The sequence below is a fragment of the Nycticebus coucang genome, chromosome 12, assembly GCF_027406575.1.
Source record: "Nycticebus coucang isolate mNycCou1 chromosome 12, mNycCou1.pri, whole genome shotgun sequence".
NCBI lineage: Eukaryota > Metazoa > Chordata > Mammalia > Primates > Lorisidae > Nycticebus > Nycticebus coucang.
In genome coordinates this window covers 19,433,357-19,457,032 of record NC_069791.1, presented here as the reverse complement: position 1 = coordinate 19,457,032, position 23,676 = coordinate 19,433,357, and the positions used below count along the sequence as shown (strand labels likewise).

Sequence of the window (23,676 nt, the reverse complement as noted above, 5' to 3'; positions counted from 1 at the left end):
AATATCAGTGCTTATTGCAGTTGAATAAAGCTGTCAAGAAATCACAGATTACCCAGACTTATATGCTATACAATTACCCCAAGTCTACATTTTAATTGAATTCACTGACAATTCTAAATTGAAATACATTTTAATGATAGAATTACTCTTGTTCTATAAAGTGAATTATTTTAGTAACTAGATTTCATGGAGAGAGAGATGAATATTGTTAATATCACGTAGGCCTTATAAAGGGCTGACTTTAAACAAATTGAGGGTTGAAGCTGATGGGTTTAATCACTTCTGGTTTTTCTCTAGTTGTAGTGATCAGAAACAGAAGAGTCTTTAGGGGGTGACACGAAACCTTTAACATGAGTGACCGGTGGAAATGCTGATTATTGGCCCCTTCCAGATGCCAGAGGAGAGAGACTGTCAGGTACCATGTTCCTTGTCCTCTAGAACACATCCAGAGGGAGACATCAGCAGGTCTTCCAAGGGAAAAGCAGACAGAGAGTCATGGGTCACTAACACAAGGTCACACAGATAGCAAGTGGCAAGGATGAAATAAAACCCCAGGTTCTTTGAGCTTTTCTTTAGGTACTTTATGAGTTTCCCACACCCTGACATTGCTACCTGTTTCTGTGGGAGGTGACAACCATTACTAGGATTTGTAAGGTTAAGACGGGGAAAACTGATAGAACTCTGTTCATTGCTTAATAGTTATTAATTAAGCAGGGCCCTCACTTCATCCTCTGATGAGAGATGGTGGGAGAGGGGAGATGCTTCTGCGAAGTTCAGTAGGATGAGCACTTTATAGCAATGAACTTATAGAATGGGTGATGGTTCGGTGTCCTGGAGGGCAGGGACTTAGGGAAGGGTCTTCCAGGATGGCAGAGTAGGATTCTATCTTCTCTCAGACATGCCTCATTTGGCTGAAGCCTTTTTCTTTGCAAAGAATTTTAGAATTAGAAAGGCTCATTATGAATATTACCTCCAGGTCTGCACTTTAGAGATCTATATTGTCTATTCTTTCTCTCTCTGTGAGCTTTAACTGTTCAGAAGTCCGTCAGCTGACGGACCTGGTTCCCCTGCTGCAATGTGAGCTCACTTTCCCGCCAGCTCCTATCTAAACTGATTGCTCACCCAACCCCGGTTAAGTCAAGACAGACCTTTGGACAAAGGTCTCCTTGGAACCCCCTCATTTGGCCTGTTGTCTTCATAATCCCTCTCGCAGGGAACTGGTCTTCTCAGTCTGTCCCACAATTGGAGCGGAAGCCCGCTCAGCTGCCCTTGTCGCTCAGCTTTCAAGGGTCACTTTTGTCATCAACCAAATATTAAAACAGGTGGAACCTGCCACCAGTAACATGACCCAGGTAGAAAGAAAGTGACTCAGCCCTGGCAGCTCAAGTCAGTTCTGAGAGAGGCGACCAAGGGAATCCAAATGCCTCCTTGTGGATTTTCAAGGGTCTTTGAAGGGCTTCATTCCTGAAGAAGGTGCAGGGCCAGGGTTATAAATGTTACCTGTTCAACACTGCTGGACGCACCTGTCACACCTCTGCAGCCTCTGCACACACAGCCACCTCATCGCCAGCATCCACAGGGCAGCCTGGCAGCTCAGTTCAGACTGAGAATTTGCTTCAAGGCTTGGACCTACAACTCCAAGGCAGAGAGGGAGTTTCTGGCGAAGCTAACGAGGAAAGAATTTTACTGTGAAATACTCATGTTTCTAGCCTTTCCTTACACAATTTCATTTTACTGACCTGTTAACAGTAATTTTACATGTCACTTACTAAATGTCAAAAAACACACACAGCTTTTTCGGCCTGGCCTTCTTTTCTTCCAAGTCTGGGAATGACTGCTGGGTCGGGTCAACCCAACCTCGAAAACCCTTGGAGTTTGCTCAGGTTGTCAGGCCTCTCTGCTTTGCTGCCCACTGTGACTTTTGAAATTGATGGAAAGGAAGAATAATCTAGTGGGAAAAAACTCTGTTGTACTAAGAGAAGATGTGAGTTCTATGTCAAGTTTTCTGAGTTAATACCTATGGGACTTTGTTTCCTTTGGGCAAGTAGATTCATGTCTTAGGGTCGTCCGGATGTAATTTTGTATAATGAAGGTAAGGTGCTAGTCACATGCCTTACTACAAAATGCTACAAAAATGAATACAGTAATGTTCACCAAGCTCCAAGAACTCCTTTGAAGTAAATCTTGCATAAAGTCAGCAAATTGAGGTTATTGTTATAATGATGTAAGTGCATGTAAGTGCTCACCAAGGCTTAACTACATGAACACAGGGAAGTGGAAAAGAGGTGTTTTTGTGCTAAAAAGAATCAGTGGCCCACACCCCTGACTTCTTTTTACTTCTTTTCAGAGTATGTGTGCATTAACATTTTTTAATTGCCCCATTCTTTTTTGTGAAGGTTTTGCTAAAACCTTTAAGTTTAGACTGTCTGGTGAGAAGCCATATCCCTTTGTTAACTGATGTTTTAAAACATTTAAATATTTTGACCTAAATGCTAAAGAACAAAGTCAATTGTTTAACTTAAAAGGCAGAATGTAAATATTTATTTAGCTTAGGTGTTCAGAGCATCTATTTTTGCAATCCATAAAGAGTTATGTCTCTTTGAAAAGCGTGGGAAATTAAGCATGAAATAAAATGTGACCATCAATGTACTTCCTCAATTTTGAGTGAGAACTCAGTGAGGTTCTCTTATAATTTGGTGACAACATTATTAGCTTTTTATGCGATTTTATACTACCTATTTTTGGAAACTATTAATTGCATTTTTTTTTTTGAGACAGAGTGTTACTGTGTCACCCTTGGTAGAGTGTCATGGTGTCACAGCTCACAGCAACCTCAAACTCTTGGACTTAAGTGATTCTCTTGCCTCGGCCTCCCAAGTAGCTGGGACTATACGCATCTGCCACAATGCCCTGCTATTTTTGGTTGCAGTTGTCATTGTTATTTAGCTGGCCTGGGCCGGGCTTGAACCCGCCAGCCTCGGTGTATGTGGCCAGCACCCTACTCACTGAGCTATGGGCGCTGGCCCATATTAATGGCATTTTAATAAAGACATGGTTTGCAGTGAATTAAGTGAAATACTGAAATATAATTCTTAAAAAAAAAAAAGTGCTTTTCATTTTATTCCTTTTGCATTCATTATTCCCAAGTTCTGCAGATCAATTTAAATTTCGTAATTTTCTTTACCCATCTTTCATTTCTTGTTTGAACTTTTGATTATTTATACCTTCATTTGGTTGCCCATTTATTTATACAGTTATCATCAAATATTTGATGACCTAATAATATGTGTCGGTCACTGTTCTAGGTACAATTATAAAGACATGGGTTTTCATTTAAGCCTATCTCTTTTACTTTTGACAAACCAATTTGCTTCAAAGCACATTCTGAAGACTACGAAAAAGTCGATAGGCTTAGTAATGTGTGAAGGCCTATAACTCAGGTTTTTTTTTTTTTTTAGACAGAGTCTCATTTTGTCACCCTTGGCAGAGTGCTGTGGCGTCATAGTTCACAGAACCTCGAACCCTTGGGTTCAAGTGATTCTTTTGCCCCAGCCTCCCAAATAGCCAGGAATAAGGTGCCTGCCACAATGCCCTGCTATTTTTTTAGAGACAGAGTCTTGCTCTTGCTTAGGCTAGTTTCCAACTCGTGAGATCAAGCAATCCACCTGCCTTGGCCTCCCAGAGTGATAGGATTAGCAGGCATGAGCCACCGGCCTGGCCTATAACCCAGGTTTTTGCCCATGCTGGGAAAAGCAGGTCAGGGGCAATAGCAACGGGTCCCACTAAGAGAACCTGCCTGTGCCAGATGCTGTGCTGAGTGTTTTCATGCACAGAGTCATTTAATCCTCACAATGACTATGCATATCCTCGTTTTAGAAAGGAGGAAACTGAGGCATACAGTCTCACTTTACGAAATGTTCTTAAGTTATAGAGTTTAATAAATATTGGAGCCAGTACAGCAATGTTACAAATATCAAAGAGTTTTTGTGAAAATGAAAGTAGAAAAGTCACGCGAAGGTCATACAACTCCAGAACCATTAAAGTGAGGGTGGGGAGGGTGAGACAACAGACCACAGAATAATTGCTTTTGTAATTGCACCAAGTGACTCATTTAAAATGTGGTCTCTAGGGTGAACTTAAGTCTGCCTCTTACTAGCTCTGTGACCTTCAGAAAGTTGTTTTACTTCTCCGTGTCTCAGTTTCCTCATCTGAGGAGAGAGATTATGAAGCTCGAATGAAACAATAAATACAAATAATTGAGCTTGTGTCTAGCACCTGATAAATGCTTGCACACTTATTGACTTATTATTTTGCTGTCACTGTATTTCTACTCTTTCCCATGAGGAAGAAGACAGGTAAAACAGCAAATTACATTAAATAAAATCTCTGATTACAACAAAGTCAGTCACAGAACCTCATGCAACTGAAATGTATGCTTATAATTGAGAAATTTCTCACAATATATCATACAAATTATTGCTGTGCCCAAATTATTTAATACCAAGGAGAAATTTATCCTAGAAGAATAGAGGAGGCTAGATAGAGAACAGCTGATTCTTTGCAATTCAGTTTGCAGTTAGCGAGCAGCTTCTGTGTGGCAGGTGTAGTGTTCAGCACAAACAGGGGACAGGGCAGGTGGCTCACAAGAAGGACCCTATTATGGTTCTTTTAGCCAAAAGTGTGCAAGTCACATCCACAAGAAAGATTATCTAGCAAAACAAGATGGGATGTGGAAAGTGATGCAAACATCGCCTGAAAGGGTGAGGCAATGTGTAGGGAGTCTTCAGGAAAGTTCCATGTGGTATAGAGGATGGGACTAGTTTGAGCAGCAAAGAAATGAGAAGTGGATTAAGGAGGTGAAGAAACCCACGGTTACTAGGCATTGAGGCAACTTAGGAGACAGGTTGGACAGAGCATCAGGAAATTTGAAATCATTTCAAATCTCTAACATCTCTGATCTCAGTTTTATTTTTTTGAAATATACAGCCTAGCAGGGGTGGGGAACTTGTAGCCTCAAGGGCACCTGTGGCTCTCTAGACCCCCAAGTGTGGCCCTTGACTGAATCGAAACTTCATAGAATACAAGCCTTCATTAAAAGGATTTGGTCTGTGAAATTTTGATTTGGTGAAAAGGCCGCACTCAAGGACCTAGAAGGTCACACGTGGCCCCAAGGCCGCAGGTTCCCTAACCCTGGATGAGCTTTGCTTTCAGACCCGGTTCACATCTCTGTCCTGCATTTATTAACTGTGTGGCCATATCAACATCTTTAACTTTCCCGAACCTCATTTCCTCAGCTGTAAAACGAGGGTAATTCTTGAACTACCTAAGGAGTTAACTGTGAGGCTCCAGTCTAAGATCGGAACATGCCACTTCTTCACGGGCTGTAAAGAACTCTGTGAGGGTAGGGATTTTGCAACAGGGTCTGTTTATAAAGGTCCTGTCCCCTGCTAGGGGGAAAAACACGTGTAGCAGAAATAGCGCATGGAGTGACCTTCCCCGTATAGCCCTTTTTTTTTCCTTGAGTTCCATGAAACACTTCTGTGTCCTTGGTAATTCTTTTGTAAACCATTTCCTTTTGTTGAAATCTTGAACTAGCTTTGATGTAGAAACTGGTTGTTGAGGTGAATGAGCCAGTTTATTAAAATCAGCACCCGGTCTTTGGAGACCTGTGGTCCAGCCTGGCTCTTCATCAGGGATTATAGCTCCCTCTTGCCATCCACCCCCATCAGAAGAACTCTTCCTTAAATATGTTTAATTGACTGCATCTCTATGTTCTATAATTCTAGCTTGCAAAATAAGCTCTCCTAAATATATCATCTGATGACTACCCCAGCTTGCTATGCTTTCCCTTTCTCACATCTTGGGCTATTTGGAGATGTTTATATGTATTTAATCCCCCCAGCAACCCCAGAGGAAAGCAGGCTGCCACGAGGCTCAAGCATGCTGCCTGCATTCACTGGTTCGGAGGGACAAGGTTCACTTCCTTCTGGTTTCCACACAAGCCACTAGTTCCTTGATTCCCCTGGATCCCTTCCTTCCTGTTTTTTTTTTTTTTTTTTGCAGTTTTGGCTGGGGCTGGGTTTGAACCCACCACCTCCGGTATATGGGGCCGGCTCCCTACTCCTTGAGCCACAGGCGCTGCCCATCCCTTCCTTTCTTATGCTCTCATTTGAGTCTCTGCTGCTGCTGCTAACCTAATGCTGTTTTATTTGCCATGTTCTTTTCTTACTCTTCGGAAAGTCTAACAACTTGCCCCTTTTCTGTTCCCTACAGAAAGTAAAAGCTAGTGTAAAGCTGATCTTCAGGTTCTGTGACCATGGATTTAGTCAGTACAATTAGCATTTGTCCACATGGCTGGGGATGGAGGAGGAGGAGGAGGAAGGAAGCTGTGGCTATAGAACTGTAGTTAGTGTATGTTTAAAATTGCAGGAATCATTTTCATCTTTTTCCTATTCTTTAAAGCAATATAGTATATCATACTTCAGGGCTAAAATGGACCCCTCCTCCTCTCCTAATATACAAATCCTTAGCCCACACTTTTCTTTTCTAGGACACTTTGCATCCAGAAGTGAAGGTTGGATTGACCAGAATAGGTTAGGCAGCCTTTGCTGTTGAAAAAAGATATTGATGGGAATATCCCGTCCCCCTTTCCCTCTGCTCTCTTCCTCTTCTTCCTCCTTACAATTGGCAAAGCTTTTCAGACACCTTCTCTCTGGGATCACCTTGGCCTCTGGCATCAGGGACTTCAGTTTGGTGCCCTTCTGCCTGATGGCACCTTTGTTAGTGTTCCTTTCACTCCAGGACCCACTGAGAGGCCTCCCTTAAGCAATCGGGCAGCTGCAAGCACAATGTTTTGGTGTGATTGCACACGCTTCCTGTTGTGGAGTTTGGGGAGCGGATCTGGTAACTGTCTGAATGGAAACACTTCCCATTACTCCTCTCCAGCAGAGAGACATAATGACATTACCTGAAATCAGCGGCAGCTTCTAGGAGCGAGGACTAAGCACTGTATTTAAAGGAAGCCACAATGAATAGGAAAGAGCCTTGGATTCACTGGCTGGACCTTGTCCCACAATTTCTTTCAGCTTCAGTTTCCTCCTACCTAACACGAGGCAATACTGTCTCCATTGCATGATTGCTACAAGCAGGCAATGAGGTCACTTAAATGAAGTGTCAGGTATTTGAGGGGACACTCGGTATGTGGTAGCCACTTCCCTTATGGAGAATGTATCTGTTTTGTATACGTGTGGTAGACGGCGCTTTCTGAAGTTTGCGTTTTGAGCTGCAATCTTGTGGTTTATGTTTCCAGTAGAGATTGTATTCTGATTAGGTCTCATACCTACTTTCGCCCCTAGAGTGAGAGCTCCTGGAGCAAAAGGGGACATAGTGGGCTCGCTCACAACGTACTAGTCAGGGAGACACTGGAGGCAGGGCCAGGAGCTCAGGCTAGAGCTAGGCTATCGGGGTCCAAATGCTGTTCCTAAGTTAGTAGCTGTGTGACCTTGGGCAAGTTACTAGGCCTCTCTGTGCTCACTTTCCTCATCTGTAGATCAGGGATGATACTATATACGACTTAATAGAGAAGTTGTAAGATTTAAGTAAAACAAATTGCAAATATATATAAAAGGCTCAGGACAGAGCCTGGCTCAGGGTATGCCATTACTTACAACATACATCAGAGCCACCGTATGCTGAATGCTTCCTAAAGGCAAGCTGTCACATGAGCGGGCAGTAGAGCCTCCCTCTGTTGCCATCCCCAAATAAAGTGTGAACTGTATGTGCTAATAAAGAGTATCAAGTAAAATTGAAGTTCCTGTTTATGGGGGACTATTCCTCTTCTGCTGGAGCCTCTATTTCTCTCCCATTTGGTAATTGCAGGGTTCATGTCTGTATCTACTTTGGTGGTCAGTTCTATGGGGACAGGACTATGTCCAACTTGATTCATGCTATCTCTGTAACTCCTAGTCTCTCACGTAATAGATTCTAAAAATATGCTTAACAAATGATATGTGGAACACTAGAAAGTGCTATTGGATGTGAGCAGTTTCTAAGAGATATTATTCTTGCACTTAGTAAGGTCACCGTACTGAGAACACAACTTCAGCGGGAACATACTGTAACTTTACAACTGCAGGAAAAAACAAACATGCGGGGTCATACCGCTTGATTTAGAAAATAGTCCCGTTATACACAGTGTTAACCCCAAACCTCAGCGTCAGGGTTAGGGCAACATTTGGGAACAGAAATTGAATGGGAGATTCAGCATGGAAGAACCACACAATAAGGACTGGCTAAATATTGTAAATTTTTCTCAGAGCAAACTTTCCTATTAATCATAGCTGTTTTCTTGCCTATTAATTGATGGCCTAAAGGAAACAAGCCCAGGAAGGTTATATAGCATCGTATTTTTAGAAGTACTTAAGTGACCTCTAGCCACTCAACTCCTTGAGAGTTAGGGCCATGTCCAGGATGTTTTGTATCTCTGTCGGGCGTATGATATATGACTGCCTGCCTGGCCTGTGTCTTTTAGGGAATTCTGCAGAGAAAGTGTCAGGTCGTGGCAGGACAATCATCAGCCAGGTTGAAACAACACTAAAAATATTTCAGAGTTTGTTAAGAGAGTTTTTCATGGCACCTTGCACCAAAGTTATTTTCCTTTGCATCTTGGAGTTGTTTTCATAAAGGCAACCCCTCCATTCCACACATGACCTCTGACAGTGAATGCCACGGCGGGTTAAGTGCTCTGTCTGTTAAGCCTTTCTAACTAAGCAATACGTTTTCTTTTAAAGGAAAATCCTTGTAGATCTTTGACTCTAGCCTCACAAAGCCTTTTAATATCCCAAAGATTGATAATCTCAGATAAAATGTGAAGTGCGGTAGAGATGAAGACGTGTACACTGAGTATACATGTCTGGGATTTGTGAAGACACACTGGGACCTCGAAGCTGTTGTGAGACTGTATAGAGTTTTGCAATTTTAACAAATGACATGAAGTTTTATCCTTGTAAATGAAACTCCCAATTCTTGTTTTTCTTTTTCAACTAGAAAAACAAAGACTATTTTTGCTTTGGGATTGGATTTATTTTAGGCCTATTTGTTGATTTTTGGATGTGTTACAAGTCCCTGCGGGGCAAAGGAAGGTCTGGAGTCAGGGAACTGAGGTTCTAATCCTTTTGGCACCACCCAGTACGTACACTGGGGGCAAGTCTCTCAGTTCCTTACCTAATGAGTGGGAGTGACAGCTCTACCTTGCAGGCAGTTTCTAGCACATGCTGGGAAACATTAGTTTTTAAATGTAGATTTAGGTTGTTTTTAAACATACCTATCTACAGAAAGAAATCTGGCTTAAGCCAGCAAACCAGAGTCTTGGTTGTTTGACCTTTTAGTCTTAAATAACTAAACTTGAAAACAGAAATTTAGACCTGATGAATAGGTAAAGAAAAGGGAATATCACACACACGGAGACACACATATATATGTATATATACACACACACACTCCATAGAGTACTACTCAGCCATACAAAGGAATGACATTATATCTTTTGTAGCAACATGGTTGGAATTAGAGACCATTATCCTAAGGGAAGTATCTCAGAAATGGAAAAACAAATACTACATGTTCTCACTTGTAAGTGGAACCTTAATCAGAGATATATGGTGTCATAAAGTGGTGTACTGGGCAATGAAAATTAAGAAGGGGGTTGGGGGTAAGGAATTAAAATCTACCTATTGTACAACGTACATTATTCTGGTGATAGGTGCACTGAAAAACTTGACTTGAGCATGACGCAGTTCATGCATGTAACAAAGAAAAAAATTAAAAGAAACTTAGAACTGAAAGGATTGGGGTGGGGTGGGGAGATCATGCAGTCCCGCACCTTTGACATACACATGACAAAACTGAGGTCAGAAAAATGAAGGGCTTTGCCAAAGGCCATGTGGTGAGTAATGATTGGGCATCGTATGTAAACCAGGAGTCAGGGATGCCTGGTCTCAGGCTTTTTCAGCTATATTGTCATGACTTTAGGTAAAGAGCTACATGGATTTGTTACGATATAATCAGTTTTGTTTCCAACATGAACCCAAGTTGATATTCTGTATTCCAAAAAATATATTTAGAACAAAAGAAGAAAATGGCGACTGTAACTATTTGGCCAGAGCAGAATTATAGAGCAGAGAGTCTTACAGTTTGGATATAGCTCAGAAAACTGAAGCCCAGGGAGGTGGATACCAGCCTGGACCGACACATGGACACATGGTGGCAGAACTCCTGATTATTCATCCTTCCACCCATATCACACCTGCCTCATTTTAATGGGAAAATAGAAATGTACCTCTTTGAGGAAAGATCACATACATTACATGTGGTTTTGAAACCTTCACAGTGGCAAGTACACACCCCATTAGTTTCTCTAAATGCCTTCTATATCGTATGAACAACAAAAAACTTTTACCAGAATTTTCAGTATAGGGGGTAGATGGGATTTAAAGCTAAATGCACCTGTGCAATCAGCATCGTGACCTATACATGGAACATTGCCAGCATTCCTGAATACCCGCCTCGGGGTCCACTTATCCTCACTTCTAACAGCATAAATGAGCTTTTTCCTGTTTTTACACATTCTGTACAAATTGAATAATACAGTAGTTACTCATTGGTGTCTGGCCCCTTTTGGAGAATATTCTGATGCTGGTTTGGTGCATAGGAAGTGTGATACTAAATTGGGAAACCCTCAGTGAAGGGAAAATAAAAAAGTCTTCTTGCATTTTGCCATTCATTTTAATGCTACAAAGCTGGTATCAATATAGCAGCTGATTAGCAAGAGTATGTAGGTATAATTAGGTTGAAAATTGTCCTTGTTATCAAGACTTTTGTATCTGAAATGATTCACTACATTTTATACCAAATTATAATTTTCAGTTAGGCTAAATGATGTAAATAATACAACATCAAGGAGAGTAAAAAATAAATCTTTTCCTGTGAATTTTTTAAAATAAATGTTTTTTCTCATGGTATATTCAGGAAAAAAATAAATGACACATTTTCTAAATAAATAGAAACTCTTGAATAAAGATTCCAGATGATTCTGTCTTAGTTATCTTTGCATTTTCTACTGTCTAACTTAAATGTCTGGCACATAGTAGGCATTTACTAAATGATGACTGCTAGATTAAATGAATGATTAAGTAAGTAAAGTGAGATCACAGAGACTTTCCAACAGTACCATCAGAGTAAAAAGCAATCAATACGAGGAGTCTTAACAGTCTTTGCAGATGATGGAAGACAGTCTGGGAAGTGGTTTTGTCCTGGGGATTTAGAATCGGGCAGTTGTATTCCTCCAGTTCTTGTGGTGGAAGAGATTGATGACTATCACTTTTTTTCTTCTTCTTCTTTTTTTTTTTTTTTTTGCAGTTTTTTGGCCAGGGCTGGGTGTGAACCTGCCATTCTCAGCATACTTCTTGAGCCACAGGCACCATCTCTCTTCTTTTTGTAATGGAGTTCCTTAATATTAATAAGTCAGCTGGCTATGTGGCTAGATACAATATTTCCCAGAATCCTTTGGCTCTATAATACTATGTTCTTGTTAATGGGAACTGACCAGAAGTGATGTGGCATCTTCTGGATCTTACTTTTAAAAAATAATTTCTGCTGATTGGGAAATGATAACATTAGAATAATTAACAAGAGACCAGGCCAGTTTCCCTCCTCACCTCTGGACTGTTACGTGAGAGAGACACAAATTTTTGTGTTATGAAGACATTATATTCTAGAGTAAGAGGATCCTTCTGCATCCTAATTAATACAGAAATTTGTACCAGAAGTGGGGTGTTACCACACACAAAAAGCTAAATTTTGTGTCATTGAATAGCAACAGGCAGAGGGTGACATATGTAGAATATTTTACCTAGGAACATTTGTGACATTTATTATTCTGTGCTGTATGATTTGCCAAAATAATTTCCCACCCTAACTTGTAAGACAGGCCATGTGCCCACTGACCTTTAGTTCAAAAAGAAAAATGCTCAGAATATAGGTATGTTTTAGCTAGTCCTCACTACTTTTAGCAACGCAATTATCAGCCAGTAAGCAGAGGTAGGAATATAGCTCTGATAAGGGAAATTCTTTTTACCTATGGTTTGCAATCTGACGTGACTGGAAATCTGTTTGTATCCCCAGACAGATTTGGTGATGAGTTTGATGATGGAGGTCTTTCTCATGCACTTTCTGTTAACTGTTCTCTTTGTCCAGACAATGGTCAGAGACCAGTCAATAAAAGAGGAGACTTGGCTTAAGAACTGTGACCAGAGGATCCCTTTGACTCTTGTTATTTTCACATAGAAGCCAATAAATTATAATCCTACCTGAAGATGAGAATGAGTGTTGTCTATTTTTAAGAAGTGTGTGCCTGGACATCGGGAGGGGGTGTAGACGTGCAGAAGCTAATTATCTACCCTAGTGATCATTCTTCCTTTCTTTCTTTAGCTAAATGAACCCTAATCCAACCAAGTTTTGGTAGGGGGCATGATTGCCTACCTAGTGACTATTAATATATTCCCTCAGCTTTCTTCATGACTAGGAGTTGCTATGTGACTCAGTTCTAGCCAGGAGTATGTGAATGGCAGTTTTGCGAGTGTTGGAAAATCATTGGATATTTACTCCCTTCCCCTCCCCACAACTGGCTGAGAAATAGCCAACAAATGGAGCTGCACATACATGACAGTAGAGCCTCCTCACCTGGATAATGCCACCCACTTCTGGGCTGGTGCCTGGAAGAAAAATAAACTTCTGTCTTGCGTAGGCCCCTCTACGTTTTGTGTCTTTTTTCAGCAACTTAACCTGTAGTCTAATGAACACATAGGCTTTTGTACACCATCAGGTTCAGTATCAGAGAAGAGAAACAACTTTAAATATTTTAAATGGAAGAGGATTTAATCGAGGCATTTGGCATTACAACATCATTAAGAGGGTTGAGGAAGCTGGTTATAGGTTGGTCTAATGCTGTGGTTCTCAACCTTCCTAATGCCTCGACCCTTTAATACAGTTCCTCATGTTGTGGTGACCCCCAACCATAAAATTATTTTTGTTGCTACTTCATAACTGTAATTTTGCTACTGTTATGAATCGTAACATAAATATCTGATATGCCGGATGTATGTAGGCGACCCAGGGGTCGCAACCCACAGGTTGAGAACCACTGGTCTGATGTCATCTAAGAATGACCACAACACCATACTACAACTAGATTTGAGACCAGTGATGGAAATTGGCCAGGATCCAGAACCTGCTGCTGCCACCATAGCTCTGGGTATCACAGAACAGGCTCTGGAACGTGGTGCCGGGAATCTTAATCTGCTTGTCAGGAGAAACAGCCAAGAAAGGATAGGAAGGTGTTCTCCACCTCACTTCTGTCCTCTCTATCTCCATGTCACCCTTGTTGGTATTCACGTGTTAGGACCCCATTTCCTTCCAGAACCCCACTGCAAGGAGATCTGGAAATGTTATGTCTTTGCAACCCTCCAATGGGAAAGATGGAAATCGAGTGAATAAAACCATAGTAACTCAGTTACCTCACCTCTAAAATGGAGATGGTATGTTACCCACCTCAAAGGGTTATTGGAAGAATGAGATGGGATTTAATCAACGTGAAGCACAAATATATATTGGCACATATTAAAAACTCACAGAATTACAGTGACTAAATGATGATGTCATTTAGGTACTTAAAACATCAGACCTGTTTGTCATACTCTAGTGTCTTTCACCAAAATGCTTGCTTGGTTAGGAACTGGTAAATTTAGTAAGAGTGGCCTTTTCTGTTTAATGTTAAGAATATAAAAGCAGCAACTTCTCTATTATTATGAAAGCTACTGCCCAAACTTAAATTTTCCTTAGTGAATGCTCACAAAAGTGAGAACACTCATGGTTTGATGATGGGGTAAGGGATAGGGCTGGAGAAGGCAGCAGGGGTCTCACCGACCTATACTATCTTAGAGGGTCAGCATTCTATTTTGGAGGATTTGAAGCTGGGTGAGGCATTACCAGCCTTGTCTTTCAGGAAGCTCTCTCTGGTGGAACAGGTAGGGCAGCAGAATGGGGTCGGAGAGGGGATTTAGTGGGCAGTTGCAATAATTTAGGTGATTGGTGGTAGCTGCTTAGACCACTAGAAGAGCTCTGGGAAGGGGGACAGTTGGGGAGGTTCCGCAGCAGGACTTGGGGACTGCTATTTCAGAATCCCATCAGGGAAACTTTGAGGTAATAGAATAAATTTATGTTTCTCAGTTACTATGTGCAAAGTGCCTGTAGGTGCTTCTGGATACTCATTACCTGGTGTGAATTAAGAGCCTGATTATGAGTCATGTAATTGAATGAAGGGAAAGGAAGATGATGTCATCTTTTGTTGCTTTAGAACCACAGGGGAAGCAAATATTATATAAGGCTTTTTATGATCAGGGTTCAAAGTTATCCAACAGTTAATAACTGAGTTAATGGCTGAGTGTGGAAGGCTTTCAAAGCCAAATCATGCTGCATTGTCACATGTCAGCGACCGAAATGTTGGTAAATTGCTCTTTGTTACATGACCAGACATTTTAACGACTCAGACATTTTACTCAGGCTGTCCTAACAAGACACCTTGTACACAGAGGGCTCACGTCAGAGCATGAACGATGATCTGGCTGCCTGTGCTGAGGATAATCTTACTTCATTGTTACTTCATTGATCTGTTTGGATCTACAGTGAAGGACTCCCACACTGTGATAGTATTCCTATGGTTTCTTCTAAAGGAGTAGATGATAAATGTAAAGTGTGGTATGCCTTGTTTGAAAATCAATGATGCCTGAAGTAATTACAGGACATTGCAAAATTACAGGGATGGATATTCAGGTCAAGTGAAAAAGAAGCTGTTCATTTGTCTAGCAAAGAGTTCTTGTCAGCAATGCTCCCACGTCACTGGTGGCGAATGTTGGTCTTGTCCGTATCATTACAGGTAAAAGGTCAGGCACATTCCAACTTCCTTTAGTATTTCCTGTGCGGTCTAAAAATACACTGGGAGAAAGTTGGCCAAGTTCAGACGGTAGGCGGAATCTACTTCATTCGGAGAAGCAGAGGCCAGACTGTGCTCGGTCAGTATTTAACACTGGCATAGTAACAGAAATGAAATCATTTAAACAACTCCAAACTGTTTGATTTGATTAAAAAGATAGTTATTAGATTTGGTGCCTATTCAGATGTCCCTGGTTCTTTTCCTTCCACTCTGATAATCTGAGTGAGTTTTCATCGTCCCAATCCTTCTCGTATCTAGTGAAAAAAGTGCCATTCTGAATAAGCATGGTTCTCTGAAAAACCTTACACTTTTTAGACATTTAATACCTGAAGATGTCATGTGTCTGTGAGTTTTGCTCATAATTTTGCAAATTTAATTAACATATATGTCTTGAATGCCTAGTATATGTGTTATGCTTCTGAGCAGTCTAAAATTTTCAAGTACATACTCTCCTGAGGACAAATTGCCTTGAATCTTCACCATCTTCATGTTACAGGTGGGGAAACCGACAGCTTTCCAAGCAGGAGAAATGAGGGGGTCACCTGACCTGTTCCCTGGATGAGCCAGATGAGTTGTTTCCTAACCTACCCTCCTCATTAGTCACTTACATGTCACATGTAATTACATGACTCAGCTTAATAAAAAATAGCTGTAACACATAAGATGTTATTTTAAATAGGTATTCTTAAATAATGTGACAGTGTTCTTATGCTTTACCAAGTTCTTAAAAAGATACAAGTTTAGATTATATTTTCTAAAAGAATACATGAAGAAACAGGAGATATATTGAAAAATAAAGCAAGCTAATTCCTAACAGCTTTTCAACTTTTTGTTTATTAATAACTAACAGCTTACTCACTTGATCGTAGCCAAAAGGCCGAGAAGCGATACTAACAGCTTACTAAAATTCTTAAGGAATCTATCTCCAGCTTTTAAATCACAGAAAGAAGATAAAAGGAAAAAAAAAAATAGGAAAATTTACAAGCCTGATACAGAATTGCTTAAACAGTGTGCTCAAAGGCAGTCAACTTTTCTTTCTTTAAGCTTGATAGTCACAACCAAAACGCTTAAAAGTCAGTTTTCTAGTTCATTTCCACCCTTAGATTTATACTATATTTTCCCTTTCAATTGCAAAGACATTCATGTTTATTTTCATAATTAAAAAAACCCCACTTATCATAATATAAGGTATACAGAATAGAAAACATCAGATTACCACCTCCACCCCTCTTTCTACCAATTCCACCCAGGGGAAGCCGTCACTGTTCATAGTTTGGTGGGTACTTTTCCAGATGCTTTTCTCTGAATTTGCCGGTAATTCTCTTTCTAAAATGCTACTGTCTTTTGAAAAGAGAATATTGCATAGCCCCCTCCTACTTTAGTGAGAAAGACCCCAAAATGGAAGAAAAAGTAGAACATAAAAGTAAATTCATATTAGACTAAATAAAATCTCCTCATAACACTTTCGTTTCCAGGATTAGATTTAGAGTTTTCTTGTGGTCTGCTATGGACTGAATTATGTCTATCTAAAGTTCATATATTGAAGTTCATATATTGAAGCCTTAAGCCTTAATGAAACTTCATTCAGAGATAGGGCCTATAAAATATTAATGAAGTTTAAATAAGGTCTCAAGGGTGGGGCTCTGATCGGATAGGATTAATATCCTTATAAGGAGAGACAGCAGGTGCTGCGTGCTGCTGGTTCTCTGTGCCTGTACTGGGACGAGGTCCTGTGAGAGTCCAGCGTGAAGTGGCTGCCCACAGGCCAGGAAGAGGGGTGTCACTGGAAACCCATTGGGCTGGGGCCCTGACCTCTCAGACTTCTGCCTCCAGAAAATAAATGTCTGTTGTTTAGGCCATCAAGTCCATGGTCGGTTTTGTTATGAGCTGACTAATCCTGTTTCTCCATGGTGGCAGGGCATGTGAAGACAGCTTCTGTGAGTCCCAACTTTTCTCCACCAGCTGAGTGCCATTCAGACATGTAGACCAGACAGTGTGTGAAAGGAGGAAGAAGAAGACTTGTCCCAGAGGGAGAACAGCAAGACAGTGTGGCAAATGCAGGAGAAATCAACACTGACAGGAAACAGGTGTGTCAAGTTGGTGGGCTACCACCAAGATGGCCAGGATCCTCTCTCTTCTCTACTTGTCATGACAGAGTCAGTGCATCTTTCCAGAACCAAATGACCCCAGTCAACTCTAATAATATTTTCATATGTTGAAAAAAAAAATCTCTGTACCCAAGTCCTTGGCTTGTTCAATTCCCAGAGGACTGTTCTCTACTGGGAAGGAGACCAGAAGTCCCCCAAACCAAGGAAGGGAAGAGTTTTTATGGCATCCAGCCAAGGATGCAGTGGGGCAGATAGGAGGAAGCACATCCAGTCAGTGTCACTGAAACCAAAAGAATGGGACAGCCTTATATTTTCAATTATTCTTTTGATATTTTCCTATTTAAAAAAGGTCTAACGCTGAGTGTGGTGTCTTACACCTATAATCCCAGACTTTGGGAGGCCGAGGTAGAGGAATTGCTTGAGGCCAGGAGTTTGAGACGAGCCTGGGGAGTGTAGAGAGACCTGGTCTCTACAAAAAACAAAACAAAACAAAACAAAACATCAGCTGGATGTGGTGCCACACACCGTAGTCCCTTGGAGGTGGGAGGATCCTTGGAGCTTGGGAGTTCCAGGCTGCAGTGAGCTATTATCTAGGACCATTGTACTCTACCCCTCCAGCCTATGACAGATTAAGACCCTGTGTCTAAAACTTCAAACCAGACCGAACCAAACCAAACCCACCTCCCCCAAATCCCAAAGATTTAAAAAGGTATTTCCATAAACAATTAAAATTCCATCCCCCCGGTTTAAAAAGTGTCAACACAGAATGATGTCTTGGTTTGTTATATGGGAACCCCATCTGATTTCCAGGCTAGACCAGTCATTTCTGGTTTAAAAAATGTTATTTTTTAAAAGAAAAATGATCATTTTAATGAAGTTTATAAGTAAATTAGTATACTTACATTTGAAAATATTAACTTTTATTCAATAATCTTTTATACTTTATTCCATCTCTTTTTGTATGTAAGGTCATCTCTTGTTTTTTATTACTCTGCAAAATATTTTTCTTTTTTTTGCTTATTACACAATTGATTTTTATCTGTTCTAGAATATTGTTTTCTCATGCATTTATTTCCATTTTTGTTAATGTTATTTCATTGACTTTGAATAGTTTTTTTGTTATTTCCCTCACATGAAATTTAATGGATGTTTAATTACATTTGTTTCATTTTATTCCTAATAATAAAGAAACTATAGTTCTAAAAAAAACCCTAACAAACAAAATGTATCATTTGGGTAATGTTTGAACTCTTTTAAGTGGCTTTCTGTCTGTCTTCTCATGCCATCCTCGGATGAACCCCTGGCGATGGAGTTGGTAATTACTATTTATCTCCGCTTGTCAGATGAAGGAACCAAGAGCCCAACAATTTAATTGAATAACATGTTTAAGATTTAATGGTTTATAAGCAACAAAGTAAATCTTATGACAAATTTTAAAACTAAAGTACTTTAATAATAATGCAGACAGTCTACCTTGAGAAGACTGGCCAAAATTATCACAGAGACGTGTTTTGATCTGACCCGTACCCTGGACATGGTCACCATGGCTGCTGGACGTGGGGAGGTCACTGAGTATAGATGTGTGGCTCTGAGGGATGTGGCCTTGGGTTCCAAACTTGTTTAAAGATTTGACTTAACAATGCTATGATTTATGTTTGTTTCAAAGCTTGAGTCGGGGGCTTTCCTGCCGTCTCTGAAGACCAAAGACTCCTCTGTGGAGAGCCATCCAGAACATGTGGCAGCATTGAAGGGCTAAGGGAAGATTGACGTGTGTACTCTGTATTGGTTTTTTATGGATTCCAGGGTGTGCAATCAGCCATATTCTTTAGTTCCTAGGCTCTTTTGCTGAATTCTTAATTAAATTTGTAACATACATTAACAGCAATGGAATAGTGACCTGACTGGGATAATTATTCTACACTGGTTCATGTTGCCAAGGTAGGTGGCACAATCCATTTTCCTGCCACCTCAAAGATGGGAAGTGCGATATTCTGTGTGCTCTTGTGCCTGCTTATTAATCCAGATGGACACAAAATAAAACAAGTTGTGGGTGAGGTGGTAAACCACATCTCAGCTTCCCATCCACAGTGATTCATTGAGAGCCTTCTTCCCAATGCTTTGGTCTGATAGGCAAACGAATCACATTTTAGTCTCATGAAGATTCTCATTCATCAGTAAATGTTTATTAATGTTTTGCCAAATGTTCCTACCTATCTTTGTTATTTTTTGTCACAATTTAAACAGAACAATATATAATAACATTAAGTTTCTCTACTTCATCCAATTTCTGTGAAAAATTCACAAAATATTAAACAAATGAAACCAAGCATTAAAACTTCTATGAGATTCCACATGGTATTTATTTGGATTTGGGTATGATCTTTTGTAGGACTCTGCCTATTCTGGAGGAACCCATCATTTCCTCTTTCTATGCATGCAATCCACAATTTCAAAGTCTTTTGCCTATGAATTGAGAGAGTTAGATGAGGACATGGAAGACTCTAGTTCTTGGTTTTCTGGCTCTTTTGTAGCTTCCATCTCTGATATTTTTACTCCCAAGAAAGGTAATGACTCACTAAGACTCATCAAACGATCAGAGGGGAAAGATTGCAATTTCTCCTGTCTCAAAGCCAGGAAGAAAGTCAACAGCTATTGCGTGCCCACCAAGCATTGTGCTCACCCTGGAGACACAGAGGCAAATAATCAGGATGGCACAGAATCGATTGCTGTTTATAGGGGGTTATCTGGATGATGGCAAGGAAGACAGTTTGAGGGCAGAAGATTTGCCCATAATTGATATGTTCGGTTAGATTTAAAAACAATGTGTTTTCAGCATCCCAAATCTAGAGTTAAGGGACCAGGCAGCTCCTGCTTTATTAAGATCTCTGGTAGAATTTTTTTTTTTTTTTGTAGAGACAGAGTCTCACTTTATTGCCCTTGGTAGAGGTTTGTGGCATCACAGCTCACAGCAACCTCCAGCTCTTGGGCTTAGGCGATTCTCTTGCCTCAGCCTCCCCAGTCGCTGGGACTACAGGCGCCCGCCACAACACCCAGCTATTTTTTGTTGCAGTTTGGCTGGGGCTGAATTATTTTTTTAAATAATATGTATACATATGTATATGTGTGTGCATTATTTATTTATTTTATTTCAGATTAATATGGGGCAACAAATGATTAGGTTACAACATTTGTGTTTCTAAGGTAAAAAATCTTTGGTAGAATGTTAACATGGGGGTTCGGGGTGGGGGAGCAGCAAAAGGGGAAGCCATGTAGAAAAGGAAAAGAGAAAATCATGTCCCAAAGTATGTATATGATTGTAGTTTACATTTTAATAAATGGAGAGCAGGTATGTTTAAAAAAGATTAATGATTATTAGAATTGGAAATGACTTTAGGAGTCATTGGACATAGGGTGCTCTACTGTATCTCAGACCTCTTGGGAATTAGTCCAATAAATATATGAACGCACAGATTCTGCACCGAAGGCCAACACACCTGAACCCCCAGGTGATTCCTAAATACACCGAGGTCCGAGAACCACTTGTTTGTCTAGTTTTCTTATTTTGCAGAGGAGGAAACTGGCACACAGAGGGGTTAACATACTCATCCAAGGTCGTAGCAATTCCCTTCCCAGTTTACTCTTTACTGGCTGTACGCCCAGGCAGGAAAAAAAAAAGCATCCATTTTGGGAAGTGTCCAGAGATATCTTCTTTTATGATAGAAAAGAAAGCAAATGTATGAGCAAATTAGGAAAATAATTACTTTACACATATATTTGTGAGCATAGTTGAGCATGGTCTTCTATAGCTATACAATTTTGTGATAGATTAAAATATGTATTTTCTACTTTTTTATTTTTGTGTACAATTTTTAAAAGTTATTTATTTTATGAGATATCTATACCAGGGAGTCTAGGGCTTTAGGAACAGTAAACTGAACTTCACCATAATCCTAATGTAGGTAGGCCAGGGTTATTTTTTAGATGAGAAAACAGGGAGATCCTATCTAACAAAATAAGATAAATTGTTAGAATTACAATGGAAACAGAACATTCCGGACACGCAAGTTAGTGCTGGGCCCACAACCTCATTTTTCACACAAGATCTAAAGTCTAAGGTACAGTATTTTATCAAAGTGAGTCTGGATGTGCGTTCATCAACCTACCTGTATCATGTTCTTTCCTTTCTGTCAATGATTAAAGGAGTGTTTAATGTACATTCTAAAGTATGTTCTTTAAACTCTTTTATCAAACAGAACTTCCTTTTTTTGTAATGAGTCAGCTCTCTGGGTGTTTGTAGCCCAGGGAATTTCTTCCCCAGTGGTGGAGATATGGAGCCCAGCTGCCAGGGTAAACAGCCACTTCCTAATGCAACTGCTCAAGAATGCTGGAGAAAAAATATGGTAAGAAAAGATATTGCTTCTTTGTCTTGTAAACAGTCAAGTGTGTTTTACAACAGTGTACTAGCACTTCACATCATTCATCAACTTGAGCAACTATGGTTGGATTTCCCTGTTAGGTTTACTTGGGAAGCACATTAATCCTTCTTTCTAGGTAATGTGCCAGATTTCTTTGATGACAAACAGTCCACGAAGGGCCTAAATGCGGTCTAGGGAGAGAGATTTTAATGTGACTGAGATTTAACTTAGAGGCCATTTTGGGCTTCTTAAGTGGGGCCAGAGGAAATGCTCTTCCAGTTTGACGCGGGACAATTTAGGGATTTTTTTTTCTTTGTTTTAATTTTTCTCATGATATCAGTACAAATTATTTAAAAAGATAACATTTATTAGGACTGGAGCTAAGCCAGAATCATGTAATCACAGCCTGCAAGGAATCTCCTAGGCTCATACATGCTTGAATTGTTTTCTCCAGGAACAGGGGTGCCGAGGCCATCGCACCTGTGTTCTATGCCCAGAGGAGTATTAAACTCTAATTCTCAGCCAGAATTCATATTTAGAGAAAAACTTTTAGAGGTGATTTCAACCGATTGCTGATCAGCCTTCCTATAGTTTTATAGTGTTAAGGGAGCTTTCCATGTATGTGAGTTGGTGGTATCCTCATTTAGTTTGCTGGATATTGATTTTTTTTTTGTTTATAGTTTTTGGCCAAGGCCAGGTTTGAGCCCATCACCTCCGGTATATGGGGCCAGTGCCCTACTCCTTGAGCCATAGGCACCACCCTAGATATTGATATTTTTAATATGTTACATCTATTAAAAATTCAAAATGTACACATTGAGTATGTTTAATGGTCTATATCCTTTCTTCTTTTATTTTTCAGCCATTTACTTTCTTTCCCAATCACTGTTACCAGTTTCATATGTACAGCAGAACCTCCATAGTTGACCACCTCCCTACATTGACCACCTCCTTAAATTTACCTAATTTTCATAGACTGACCATGCACCACATGTGCGTATCAGTACAGTGGGCCTAGTTCCTAATATTGATCACCTCTGTGTGTGGACCAGTTTGTTATAGTTCCTTGGGTGGTCAACCTACAGAGGTTCCACTGTATATTTCTAGGGATATGTTGCATATTTGTTATATAAACATATGCATATACACACATGTATATGTGCATATATATTCATGTATTGTTTGCGGAGATGACAGCATACTGTATACACTATTCTGATCCACCATACTTACTCCTTAGCTCTATTTTAAAGATTATCCCATTTTTTTTTTTTAATTGTTGGGGATTCATTGAGGGTACAATAAGCCAGGTGACACTGATTGCAATTGTTAGGTAAAGTTCCTCTTGCAATCATGTCTTGCCCCCATAAAGTGTGACACACAAAAGATTATCCCATTTTAATACATAATAACATTGTCTCAATATTCCTACCTGTGGGACATTTAGGTTATTTTGATCTTTTGCTATTACAAAGATGCATTTTCCCCTATGGGAATATACTCATGAGATAAATATGCAGGAATCAGTTTCTGGTCCTGACAATATGTGTACTTTCAGTTTTAGTGATTATTGTTAAATTGCAAGGGTTGTGCTCACGTATTCCCATCAGCAATTTAAGAATATGCCCGTTTCTACAAACCAACATAACCATCTTAAAATATTTTGATCTTTGTCAATCTGACTGGTGAATTATAGTTTCACCTTGTAGCTTACATTTACATCTTTTTTTTTTTTTTTTTTTTTTGTAGAGACAGAGTTTCACTTCATGGCCCTCGGTGGAGTGCCGTGGCATCACACAGCTCACAGCAACCTCCAATTCCTGGGCCTAGGCGATTCTCCTGCCTCAGCCTCCCGAGTAGCTGGGACTACAGGCGCCCGCCACAACGCCCGGCTATTTTTTTGTTGCAGGTTGGCCGGGGGCGGGTTTGAACCCGCCACCCTCGGTATGTGGGGCCGGCACCCTGCTCACTGAGCCACAGGCGCCGACCTACATTTACATCTTTTTAAAAATTATGAATAGAATATACCTCTTTATACATCTAAATAATTGTTTATCCTTTATTATGGACTCTCTTCTTATTCTTTGCCCTTTGCCACTTTTCTTCT

The 23,676-nt window shown here is 40.2% G+C and overlaps 1 long non-coding RNA gene across 1 annotated transcript; it reads left to right on the top strand.

Annotated features, from left to right (window-relative positions):
- The first annotated feature begins 302 nt into the window (after window positions 1–302).
- Window positions 303–20,036, top strand: LOC128562548 (uncharacterized). The gene is made up of 3 exons (XR_008373457.1): window positions 303–415; window positions 16,964–17,133; window positions 18,821–20,036. It is a non-coding gene; the product is annotated as an uncharacterized LOC128562548 (long non-coding RNA).
- The last annotated feature ends 3,640 nt before the right edge of the window (window positions 20,037–23,676 follow it).